The sequence below is a fragment of the Panthera uncia genome, chromosome D1 (genome assembly GCF_023721935.1).
Source record: "Panthera uncia isolate 11264 chromosome D1, Puncia_PCG_1.0, whole genome shotgun sequence".
Classification (NCBI taxonomy): domain Eukaryota; kingdom Metazoa; phylum Chordata; class Mammalia; order Carnivora; family Felidae; genus Panthera; species Panthera uncia.
This window is the reverse complement of record NC_064808.1, coordinates 101,042,115-101,055,871: the sequence shown is the minus strand read 5'-3', so window position 1 is coordinate 101,055,871 and position 13,757 is coordinate 101,042,115.

The following is a 13,757-nucleotide window of genomic DNA, read 5'->3' as shown; positions in this document are numbered from 1 at the left end:
TTCATAAAATTTTCCTGCCTCTGAATTGCATGCCCATAGATTATTCCTTCAGGTTCTCCTAAACCTTCTTTCCTAATGCTGCCTCCACCTGGCATTCCCTTGCTCTCAGTCTGGTTGTCTTTTCTCAGGTCAGGTGCTTTAGATTGACGAGGTTTAGACCAGGGCAACATCGGCACCACTTGGGAACTTTTAGAAATGTGTATTTTCAGGCCCCACATCAGACCTCATCAATCAGACATTTGGGGTGGGCCTGGAAATGTGTGTTTTCACAAGCCCTCTAGGTGATCAGTACATGCTGAGGTTTGAGAACCACTGGTTTAGACTTTATGATTAGTTTGCAGCCCTTCCTTTGCCCTGAGAGCTGCTCTTGCTTTCTTCCTTGCTCTGCAGCCTCAGGCCAGCTCTGCCTGTTCTCATGTTCTGTCCAAGCTCAGAGAGCTCCTGCCATGGGTTGGAGTCTTGGGGACCCTTTGCCTAGGAAGAAAGTGTGGAGAGAAGTAATCTGGGGGATTGGGGTGATTGGCAGTTCAGGTGGGTGACTCTAGGCAGTTGGCTGGCATTAGGGAAGCAGATTCCACCTGCAGAACTGGTGTTCAGAGGTAGGGCCCTAGCTCTGAGAGAATTAACAAGGGCAAGAGTAGCCCCAGTGGCCATGATCTTAAGGAGATGAGCAAGTCATGGGTTCTAGTCCAGGGTGTTGATAGGAGGCATTTCTCTGTGGGTCTTTTGTATTTCTGCACATGTTGCAGGCAGGGCACTGGACAGTCTTTTCAAGGATGTTTGAATAGCGAACTGCTTGTAAAACAGAGATTGTGTCTCTTTCTGGAGCAAAGAGCAAATTGCCTATTATAAAAGATTAGGGTTTGGTAAACTCAGGCATCCTTATCCTGTAACACTACCCACTTTGTGTGCAGGTGCTCTCTGGTCTTCTTCATGTTGCCCTGTGGATATTGGGGCTTGGGGAAGTGGTGCAAAAACGACACACTGCTGTTGCTGTTAGTGATAGACTATTTCTGGTCTCTGACCAAGGAATAGCATGTCTTCTCCAGCATACGTGAAAATTCAGGCTAACGTCTTACCTTGTAAGTATTGTAAAACCTCAAACTCTACTTTCTTGGCAGGCATAAGGTGGGTTTGAGTCTTGAGAAATAAGGGGCTGGGCTCTGGCTAGACCTGTTGCAAAGGTCGCTGAGCTTGGATTGAAGGACTTGGGTTCAGTCAAGGATGGTCTTAGGGGAGAGGCAGAATTGGGCCTAAAATGTAGTGGTCACGGCCTCCGTTTGGGGGGAAATGAAGGAAGGAGAGATTAGGAATTAAGACATCACTACAGGCACCAGGTAATTAGTTCTAAAAGAGATACTTGAGGCCTAAGAGGTCATTGCCCCTTGATTCTCAATACTGCCTGCATTATTTTAATCATCTGAAGAGCTTGCAAGAAATACCAGTGCCAGGGCCCCTTCCCCAGTGATGATGATTGCACTGATAACACAATGGGGTTGGTTATCAGCTCATGAGGTTATCTTAATATACAGCTGGATTTGAGAATGATCTATCTTAGCTATCTCTGGCTACTTGTAAGGAAACTGAGGCTCAGAGCATTGAAGTGACTTGGTTGAAGGTCTGTTCACTTTACATTTTACTAGACTACATTCCTGGATCCCCAGGCTTTGTGCCTGATTCATAGCCTCAGCCATGGATGTTGCTTTATGGGGCTCAGGACCTAAACTAGCTCTGGCCAGAGTCTCACCTGGAGCATGACCAGCAGAGACTCTCTCTCCAGAGTGCACCAACCCTAGGACCAATAGGGAGGGCTTCAGCTTTATCTTTTGAAGTAGGAGTCGGGGTTGCTAAGCAACCAGACTTTCTCAGGCAACATGCTGCTCTGTGGTGGTGCTTTGCATGTTAAAGTTCCTGGGCCAGGGGATGGTTTCTGGAGAACTTCAAGAATTCTTAGGGGCTGAAGACTGGAACTGTGTGTGTGAGGGTGCAGGGGTGTTGCTCGCCCACCCCTGCCTTGCCTTGCCTGTTGCACATCAGACAAAGATTCTGGTGCCTCACAACATTTGGCATGAAGAGGGCCAGGGCTTTGTTACTTCTGCCTCTTGGCCAGAAGTTTATCTTGAAGGGGATTTATAGCCTAAAGCCCCCTTCAATTTTTTTTTAAATTTGTAAATAATTTCAAGCTTACAGAACATTTGCAAGAATAAGAACAGTAGAAAGATTGTGCCAGATGCCTTCATTTTTTAGCGTTTAATCGGTTTGCTTTATTATCTGTCATTTCTGTGTGTGTATAAAATTTTTCTTAACTATTTGAGAATATGATACATCATAGCCCTTTATCCCCAAATATTTCAGTGTGTATTTCCCCCAAATAGATATTTTTGTTTTCTCATTGTGTTACAGAACCACAGGGTCCTTGTCAACTTCAGTAAGTTTAATATTAATACAATAACTTTATCTAATTCATTGCCTGTATTCCAGTTTTGTCACTTAATCCAATGATGACCTTTAGAACATTTTTCTTTCCCTCCAGTGGAGTATCCAATCTAGGATAATGTATTATATTTTATTGTCTTGTCTGTTTAGTCTTCTTTAGTCTGGAACATTTCCATAGTCTTTCTTTGTCTTTTATAACATTGACATTTTTGAATGTAGAACCCCCCTTCTCCCCTTGCTTTATTTTATTTTATTTTATTTTTAACGTTTATTTATTTTTGAGACAGAGAGAGACAGAGCATGAACGGGGGAGGGTCAGAGAGAGGGAGACACAGAATCCGAAACAGGCTCCAGGCTCTGAGCGGTCAGCACAGAGCCCGACTCGGGGCTCGAACTCACGGACCGCGAGATCGTGACCTGAGCCGAAGTGGGCCGCTTAACCGACTGAGCCACCCAGGCGCCCCTCCCCTTGCTTTAAAGAATGTTTCTCATATTGGATTTATCTTATGCTTCCTCACCATTAATTTTGCGCCACACATTCTAGGCCACTACACTCCTTCAGTGATGCTGTGTCCTTCACAGGGTGTCACATCTGGCATCATACAATATCAGTCTGTCCCTTCCTAATTTTCATCAAGTGATCAAAACATTGTTCATTTTCTCCATTAGAGTTACTGTTTTATCCTTTGAAACTAAGCAATCTGTGGGGAAAATTTTTTTGAGTATAATTGACATACCGTGCATATTAACTTCAGGTGTTAAAAAATGATTTGATACTTGCATACATTGTAAAGTGGTCAGTCTAACTACCATCTGTCCTCATACAAAGTTACAAAAATTTTTTTTCTTGTGAGAACTTTCAAGATCGACACTCCTGGCAACTTGCAGATATGCCATACAATATTATTGATTATAGTTATCATGCTGTATAGTAAATCCCCATGACTCATTTATTTTATGACTGGAAGTTTGTACCATTTAACTCCCTTCACCCATCAGTCCCCCTTTCCCTGCCCAACCACCAATCTGTTTTCTGTGTCTATGAATTTTATTTGGTTTTGTTTCTTAGATTCCACATATAAAAAAAATCATATGGTATTTTTCTTTCTGTGTCTGACTTATTTCACTTAGCATTATACCCTCAAGGCCCATCCATATTGTTGCAAGTGGCAGGATTTCTTTTTTTTTTTTTTTTTTTGTTTTATGGCGGAGTAGTATTCCTCTGGGTGTGTGTATATGTATCCATACTATCATATCTTCTTTATCCATTCTTTCATTGATGGACATTTAGGTTGTTTCCACCTCTTGGCTATTATAAATAATGTTGCAATGATCGAAGGGGTGCATATATCTTTTTGAGTTAGTGTTTTTATTTTCTTCAGATAAAAATCCAGAAATGGAATTGATCGATAATAGGGTATTTCTATTTTAAGTTTTTTCCCCCCCCCAGGACACTCCATACTGTTTTCCATAGTGGCTCTACCAGTTTACAACAGTGCCCATTCATTCCCTTTTCTCCACATCCTTACCAACACTTGTTTTTTGTCTTTTTGATAATAGCTGTTCCGACAGGTGTGAGATGATATCTCACTGTGGTTTTGATTTGCATTCCCCTGGTGGTGAGTGATGTGGAACATCTTTTCATGTGCTTGTTGGACATCTGTATGTCTTCTTTGGAAAAATGTCCATTCAGATCTTCTGCCCATGAAATTTTTTTTTAATTTTAATTTTTAATTTTATTTTAGAGAGCTTGAGTGGGAGAAAGGGGCAGAGGGAGAGGGAGAATCTTAAGCAGGCTCCACAGTGTTAGTGGAGCCTGATGTGGGGCTTGACCTCACAACCATGAGATCACAGCCTGAGCAGAAATGAAGAGGTGGATGCTCAACCGACTGAGCCACCCAGGCACCCTCTTCTGCCCATTTTAAAATCAGATTGTTTTCTTTGTTATTGGGTTGTATGAGTTCTTCTTCATGTATCTTGGATATTAACCCCTTAGGAGATATGTGATTTGCAAATATCTTCTCCCATTCAGTAGGTTGTCTTTTTATTTTGTTGATGGTTTCTTTCACTGTGTAGAAGCTTTTTAGTTTGATTTAGTTCCTTTGGTTTATCTTGCTTATATTGCCATTGCCTTTGGAGTCAGCTCCAAAAATATATTGCCACAAGCCATGTCAAAGAGCTTACCACCTATGTTTTCTTTTAAGAGTTTTATGGTTTCTGGTGTTACATTAATGTCTTTAATCTATTTTGAGTTTATTTGTGTTTATAGTGTAAGATACAGTGGTCCAGTTTGATTCTTTTGCATGTTGTGGGAAAACATATTAAGTCTATGCAAGCATTAGAATTTTCTCAGAGATTTAGCATCCTATTGATAATCCTTGCCTGAACCAGTCTTTATTCTGATGGTTTCAAAATGATAATTTTCTAACTTACAGTCCTCTGAGGACTCTTTTTAGAAGATTTAAAAAGGGCTTCCTTGTAAGATTCACTTCTCACTTTGGGAGGCAACTCAAGGCTGCTGAAAAGCTTCCCCCGTTTCTCTCTCTCCAGGATGGGCTGTACTTACTGCGTGTCTCTTTGTGTTTTTCTTCAAAGTGTGCTAAACCTTCCTAGTTTGGGTTTTAAATCTCTGGTGTAGAACCTGTGCTTTAATCTCCATTTTATAAAGGGTTCCAAGAGTTATGCCATCTTGTAATCAGTGGCATTAGCAGAATTTTTCTGGTTTTATAGACCATTATCGGTGTATTTATTCATTCAGACAGTTAACGAGGATTTGAGTGCCTTTAATTATCATGCACTGTACTAGGTACTGGGGGAAGATGAGAAATAAGACAGGCATGGGGCCTACCATTAAGAGGATTAAAGTCTAGTGAGGAAGACTGACATTGTGCAGATAATGAACAGTATGCTAAATTTTACAAAAGAGAGAAGTATAGAGTGCTTTATGAGCATGCATCAGCAGAAGCTAACCTAATCTAGGAGCAGGGAAACTCCTTTCTGAGGAATGAAATTAAAGCTGAGTTCAAATAATCTCAGTGGACAGTAGATGAGGTGGGAGCAGTAGCTACAAACTCTCAGAAGTGAGAATGCAGGGGTGGCGGCACTCCCATCTACATGGTTGGGTGTAGGGGAGAGGGGCAAGTGGCTCATGATAAGACTGAGAAATAGGTAGGATCCAAATTGTAAAAAGCCTTCTGAACCGTAAAAGGATTTTGTTTTTTATCCTAAGAGCCTAAGGAAGTCTTGGAAGGGTTTTAAATATAAGAGTAATAAAATCATGTTTGTAAATCAAAAAGATCACTCTGGCTGCCATGTGGGAAAGGGATGTGAATGAGTGGAGAAAGAAGGAAGCCAGAGTGGAAGTAGGAAGTTAGGAAGTAGGAAGCAGGAAGTTCCTGGAAGTTCCTCCAGTTAGGAAGCTGGAGGGGAGTCTAGGTGGAAAATGAGGGTGGCCTGACTAGGGTGGCAGCAGAAGGAATGGAGGGAAGGTTTTTGATTCCTCTGATTTCCCGTATCTCAGTAGGGATTGTGGGTGTTGAATGAAGCTTAAATTCCAAAGAACCATAGACACTATGTTTAAACAAAAGACATAAGGTGCCCTTTAGAGGAACCAAGCTCTCTCCCTAGATGGGAGACACATAAGGGTTTCTGAGAAAGAAGTTTCCTGGTATTTACCAGAAGTATCCAATCATGAACCAGGATCTTGCTTATAGTTAATGAATTAGGTTTGCTGGGTAATTTCTCATTTGCTCCTTTGTATTTTTACAAAAGGAGATGATCCTATTACTATGTATTCCACAGTTTAATTTGATTTGCGTAACCATTTGCACTTAAGAAGTGGTACGGACGTGGCCAATTCTGGCTCACAGACAGTACAGAATTATATTGGAATCTTCTCCCCCAACCCAGCATTCTTTGCTTTGACTGCAGCTTTTATGGCACATGATACTTCCCCATTAAGTTTTATTAGATCCATAATTTTTTTTATTAACATTGAGTAATAACTGTTTTCAGTGGCATCACTGTTCCGAGGAGTCCTCGATTTGTAGTCCATGATAACTGTTGCTAAATTGAAGTTTCTTCTGCCAGATTTCACCCACAGTAAATCCAACCATTCAACCTCATCTTGCTTAAAAAGCCATGAAATTCCCGGACATTATCAGAAAAATGACCACAGTCAAAGTACTCTAAATGGAGATGGAAATTGAGCTCTGGCCTATTTGAATCAAGATGTTTCATAGTGATCGGCTGGTAGTGGGGACTTTCAACCCCAAGTTAAAACTCTCCTCTTGGTGAAATTTTTCCTTTTAGGGAGGTTCTTGGTCCATCCACAGTTCCAGACTGGGACTGTGTCTGATGGATGCTAAGGGAATATTTTAACAGTAGCAGCAGAAATTGTTTCTCTTCTTTCACGTTAAGGATAAAATGAGCTTTAGTTGGGGACCTTCCCAGAGCAGAGTGGAAAGGGATATGAGGCGAGCTGCTTTCAGGGATGTACTGTCAAGTTCAACCATCTCCTACCTTGGGTTTCCAGTGAAGTGGCTCTTACTTAAAAGGGTATAGTGTATGTAGTGTCAGTTTATTTCAGTGTTATCCAATACAATTAGAAGATTCTGGATATTTCTCACGTTGTGTCCAGCTGGTTATCTATATTAGTTAAGCTGCAGCAACAGAAAACTCAAAATTTCTTTCATTTTAAAGAGATCTAGAGAGTCCAGGGCTCATTGTGTAAGCCACAAAGTTGTCAGGCACATAGGCTGATATCTTGTGGCTCCCATATCCTTAGGATGTGGCTTTCAACTCATGGTGCAGTATGGTTCCCTGAGACTTGGCCATCGTATCTATATTATAGTAGAAAGAGAGAAGAAGGTTCTGTCACCTAAGGATATATCCAGTAAGTTGCTATGACCTTTCCACTTCAATCCCATTCACAGAATTTAGTCATATGATCATCCCTATCTGCAAAGGAGACTGGGAAATGTTATTCCAGGCCTCTTGTGCAGAGCTAAAATTTGGAGGTTTTTACCATTAAGGATGAATGGGACATCTAATAGGCTCTAACTAAAGATATTCAAGATGTCTTTAGATTTCTCTTAAGGGCTCCCCAGTTCTTGAATTATTCAGGAAACAAATATTAAAAACAGATGATACCTATCCTTGGAAAAATGAATTTCAAATTTTCAGAATCAATGACTGGGGCTGAGAGGAGGGAATGCTGTCGATGTTTATGTAGCTGATGACTTTTAGAAATACCCAGATGCTTCAATCATCAGTCCGTCCGTCCATCCATCCATCCATCCATCTGTCCATCCATGTATTCTGTCAACACATTTGAGTATCTTCTGTGTGCCAGACACTGCTCATAGTTGAGGAAATGTCTGTGAATAAAATAGTCCTCATACTCAAGGAACTCAATGATCTGGTGGAGGAAAATGGCAGGTTAACTAGTAATTTCAAGTGATACATGTTGTAATAGAGGTAATCATTTATTTTTTGTTCAACAAATACTTATTAAATTCCTACTATGTATTAGGTGTTCTTCTAGACACTGAGGATATAAAAATGAAAAGTCAATTTCTCTACTAGAAAAATTAAAATGCATAGTGATAAGAGTCTAATGGAGGTATGGATAGGTAGAAAGGGATCATATGGAAGAAAGGTTAAGTCTGCCTGGATGAGTCAGAAGATGCTTCCTAGAGGAGTTAATTCCGGAGTTGAAACATGAAGGAAGAGTAGAACTTATCCAGTACAGTCTTGAGCCTCCTTCTTCTGCCTGCTAGTTAAGCCTTGAGGGAATTAACCTCATTTCCTTTATGCTTCTATGTAATTCAAGAATTCAATAGATCATGGGTGGCTGGAAATTGCCAACAATCTATACTGAAGATTTTTGAATAATTCTCTCTGCTACCCAATTGGGTACATAAAAGTATTTACTTGGTAATATTTCTTGTATGAGTGGGTAATAGGAGATGTTTACAATTTTCCTTGGTTTTAAGCAGAGCTGGGATGGCAATATTTTAAACACATCTTGGGTTTGGAGGGCCTGACAAATGCATTTCCACCATGGCAAGGAACTGGAAAATGAAAGCGATTGTGTCTCAGATGAAATGAAGACTCTGACAAAATACATCCTATCAGTGGAATGAAATTAGATATCTGTCAAAATGCATTTGTCCTCTAAATAACCATCCATATGTTTTATGTTTTGGTATAAATAGACATTCATCAGTTTATCACAATTGCACTGTCAGAGACCCAGCAGTTTGAAACTGAATTTTAAAGATCCTTTTAGAGCAATAACCAGAAAGACTTTTGGGGGGTTGTTTTTCTTGTTATTTCTTCTTTTGATTTCCTTTGGCTCCCTTCAGAGCCCACAGCTCATTATCAAAGAGAAGTGAAACATCTATTTAAGATCAATCCGATAATACTATGTTCCAAAGCATTAATTCCTGCCTGCAATTGGGTCCTTGCACAGAGTGTTGTTTGGTTCCTCAGCCTGCCTTTTTTCACAGGTGTGGCCTGTGGAGGCGGTGGGAATGCCAGGTTTGTGACCCCTGAGTGTCTGAGGGCTTTCTCTGGCCCTGTGGCCTCTTCACTGCTGAGGAGTGAGGCCTTTGGTCAGGCCCAGGAGGGTGAATGGGTGGGGAGACTCAGTGTGAGCTCTCCAACCCTCATCTAGGTCACTGTGCTTCCTAATTTGTCTGGGTAGTTGGCCACAGGCAGCAAAGGAAGTTCTGAGGAGGAGAGCCAAAGGACTGACAAGTCTGTGAGCCTTAACAGTAGGCATTTCAGTCTATTTGAGTGGGCTGCTAAAATAATTATACTGTCTTGTCAAACATTCTGTCCAATGAAGAAAATTAACATGGTAACTTTGCAGACAAAAGCACATTTTTACCAAGGCCCCAAACTATGCATTTAAATAAACCCTGGAATTAATGCTATGATTAGCATTATTATTTGCCAAGGTCATAAATTCATTATTAAAAAAAAATGGGTTTGAGAATCAAGCGAACCCAACCTGCCCTGGAGGAAGGAAGAACAACGTGGAATTTAAATCAGGTGTTCATGTAATTATAGCCCTGATGCAGGGCAGATGGCCAGCCTCCTCTCAGGAGGTCCCTGAGCTTCTGTTACTTGGTGCTCTAAGAGCTCTGTTCTCAAGCCCTGATGGGGCATAGGTCATGGAAGGAGGCAGTAAGGAAAATCAGGGCTAGAATCTTTAAGAACTCTGGTTCCAGATCTGGGTTCCCAAGGTGGGGGGGGGGGAGAGAGAGAGAGAGAGAGAGAGAGAGAGAGAGAGAAATGGGCCAGAGAGGAACCAGATAGAGGGAAACATAACTTTAATTGTCCACACAGGACTCCCTGCATCTTGGCTTTATATTCTTCATTCACCTTCAACGTAGTCCCATCCCACACACCTGGTGACATATTAGAACAAAGTTCCCAGAGGGACAGTGCTTCATACTCCATGAACTCACTGTGAAATATTTATTCCTGTTCTTAGGACCAAACGCACAGAATTCCTTTATGGTGTTTGCAGCATATCACCATTAGCATTTACTTATTATAGTATCTTTATTTTGAGGGTACCTGGGTTTCCCATAAGACAAGACAATACAAGACAATTGTTTTTTTTTTCAGGAAAGGAGCTGGTCTGTTCCTCTTTACCACCCAAGGCCCCCCACTATACAATGCCTGCTTAGGATATTATGACTCTACTACTTGGACAGCACATGTTATTAGGTGTCACACGATATTTTTTGACACCGTCAGTCAAAATGAGGGCTTTTGATATCACTGTGGGATGAGCAGTTTGTGCTTGGCTTTTTCAGTGGATTGGGTAAATGGTATACATCTTTCAAAGTGTTCAGAAGGATGCCAAAGAATTGGCTTCTAAATCTAACAGACTGATCTTGGACCATAGAATGTGCCTGGAATATTTTAGGAAGAATGTTTACAATTTTCTCGTGGATTAGCTATCAAACATTCCAGCCAAGTCATAATATCTGTGGTTGAAATGATTAATACGAAATAAAACTGACAGCAACTACAGCTACCTATGGTTTTTTGGTCGAGATCCACATGGTACATTTAAGATATGCAAAATTGGGTTTAAAAAACTGCCTTGTTCAAAATGGCAAATGAAACTTCCTGATGGCAGAAATAATAACTAATCATTATTTGCTATGGACAAAAGTTGATTAGTGAATACGTTTGTTCAAAATGTTATATGGAAAGAAATCTGCTAAAATTAATTTTGTTAAAAGGAAATAGATAAGGAAAAATGAAAATGGTCTAATAGTGGTAATATATAAAACTGAGAACTTAAACTCAGTAGAGTTCGTAACTGAAAATACTTGCCCTCTGGAAGGAAGTACATCATTGTTGGTATAATTCTGAGTAAAACATGCATATGCAGATGTCTCTGCAGTAGGGAAAGCTGTAGGTCAAAAGGTAAAAACAGTGAGTTCAGAAATTCTGTCTTTTTCTTGGCATGCACTCAGAAGTATACCTAAGCACTCTCCATACTACAAAAAATATAATTAAAACTCTCTTTTTTGCTTTTTGCTTTTATCTTATTTTCCTTCCTTTCCAAAAACTTGGATAGGTAATAGTACAAAGGTATGTGGGAAAAGATCATTCTCCTTTCCACTTCTGACCCCACCATCTGCAATGTCAGTCTCCAAAGGTCATTTACCATGTTTTTATGTTTCAGAGATAGTTGATTACCAGTGTTTTTCACATATTTTTTGTCTATAACCCAGAGTAAGAAATATATGCCCCATTACAACCTATCAGGCAATTATATAACTGTAACAAAATTACATAAAACAATATTCCCCTTTACCATATATGATAAGGGAAAACATTTGAAAACACATGATTTTATCAATATTTAAATAAAATATAGAATCCCAAGATAAAAAAATACAAGCATTAAAGAATATGTTTTGCAATACACTGAATTGATTTTGCAACCTACAGGTGGTTGCTGCCCAATTTGGAGAACACTGATCCTAATGTACAGATTTATATACTCCTGTTTTTAAAAAACAAAAAATAAAGGGATCTGGGTGGCTCAGTCAATGAAGTGTCTGACTCTTGTTTTTGGCTTAGGTCATCATCTCATCGTCATGAGATCAAGCCCTGTGTTGGGCCCCGCACTGGGCATGAAGATTTCCTAAGATACATTCTCCCCCTCTTTGTCCTCTCACCTCTGCTTGCACACTTTCTCTAAAAAAATAAAATTGAAAAGCCCCACAAACTGTGGAATATTATACAAACTGTTGTGCATTCTGCCTTTTGTGTTTAACATTTTGGGAGATGGTTTCTTATTAGTGCTTGCGTATCTGACTATTTTTAGTCACTATATTAGTCTAGGCTATAGTGGCTTAGTGGCTATGTTCCACTGTATGGATATAGTAGAATTTACATAATCGGTTTCTCATTGATGTGCATTTAGATTTTCTTTTTTCTTTTGCTATGGTAAATAGTTCTACAGCAAACATCCTTGTGTATGTTATCAGATAGATTTTTAGAAGTAGAATTTAAAATTATGATAGATATACCAAGTTTTCCTCCAAAGAGGTTGTATTGTTGGGTACTCCCAACAATAATCCATTAGAGTGCCATTTCCCCAATCAGTGCGTTAGCAAACTTAGTGCTCTATGCCAGTCTAACAGTCGAAAAATGAAATCTTGTGATTTAAATTTCCATTTTTTAATATGAATAAAATGTTTTATCTTTTTACATGATTAAAAGCCAGTTGCATTTTTTGTAATGTTTGTCACTAATTTATTTCTGTTGCATTTAAAAACATGTCTCCAATTGATTATTTAGAACTATTTCTGTATATGATGGAAATTCTTTGTCTAATTTTTGCAGTGTTTTTCTTGCTTTTTTGCTTAATGGTATATGAAGACATTTAAAACCTTTTTTTTTTTTTGAAGCAGACATATTTTTTTTTTTAAGGTTTATTCATTTTTCACAGACTGAGACAGAGTGTGAGTGGGGCAGGGGCATAGAGAGAGCGAGGGGGGAGCATAGAATCTGCAGCAGGCTCCAGGCTTTGAGCTGTCAGCACAGAGCCTGATGTGGGGCTCAAACTCAGACTGCAAGATCATGACCTGAACCAAGTCATAGGCTCAATTGACTGAGCCACCCAGGTGCCCCTATCATTTTTTTTTCATCATCATAAGTGTACTCTTTAATCCCCATCACCAACCTCCCCCACCAACCTCCAATCTGGTAATCACCAGTTTGTTCACAATAGTGAAGAGTCTGTTTCTTGGTTTCTCTCTATCTTTGCTTGCTTCTTTTGTTTGTTAAATTCCACATATGAGTGAGATCATATGGTATTTGTCTTTAACTGACTTAGCATTATAGTCTCTAGCTCTATTCATGTTGTTGAAAATGCCAAGATTTCATCCTTTTATGGTTGAATAATATTCCATTGTGTGTGTGAATAATAGTTTGGCTATTACAAATAATGCTGCTGTAAACATAGGGGTGCATGTATCCCTTTGGATTAGTGTTATATTTTTTGGGTAAATACCCAGTAGTGGGATTCCTGGATCATAGGGGTAGTTCTATTTTTAATTTTTGAGGAAGCTCTGTATTATTTTCTCCAGGGGCTACACCAATTTGCATTCTTGGTAATAATGCAAGAGGGTCCCTTTTTCTCCATATCCTCACTAACACTTGTTGTTCCTGTGTTTTTGATTTTAGCCATTCTGACAGGTATGAGGTCACTTTGTGGTTTTGATATGGTTGTCCCTGATCATGAGTGATATTGACCACCTTTTCATGTGTCTTCTGGCCATCTGTATGCCATCTGTGGAGAACTGTCCATGTCTTCTGCCTATTTTTTAATTGGATTATTGGCTTTTTTGGGTATTGAGTTGTATCATTTCTTTATATATTTCAGATGCTAACCCTTTATTGGATATGCCACTTGCAAATATCTTCTCCCATTCACTAAGTTGCCTTTTAGTTTTGTTGATTTTTTTCCTTTGCTATGCAGAAAATTTTTATTTTGATGTAGTCCCAAGTTTATTTTTAATTTTGTTTCCCTTGCCTCAGGAGACCTATCTAGAAGAATATCGCTATGGTTGATGTCAGAGAGATTACTGCCTGTTCTCTCTTCAAGGATTTTTATGGTTTCTGATCTTGCTTTTAGGTCTTTAATCCATTTTTGTCTATTATTGTGTATGGTGAAAGAAAGTGGTCCAGTTTCTTTTTTTTTTTTTTTTGTGCATGTTGCTTTCCAGTTTTCCCAACACCCATTGTTGAAGAGATCATCTTTTTCCCTTTGTATATTC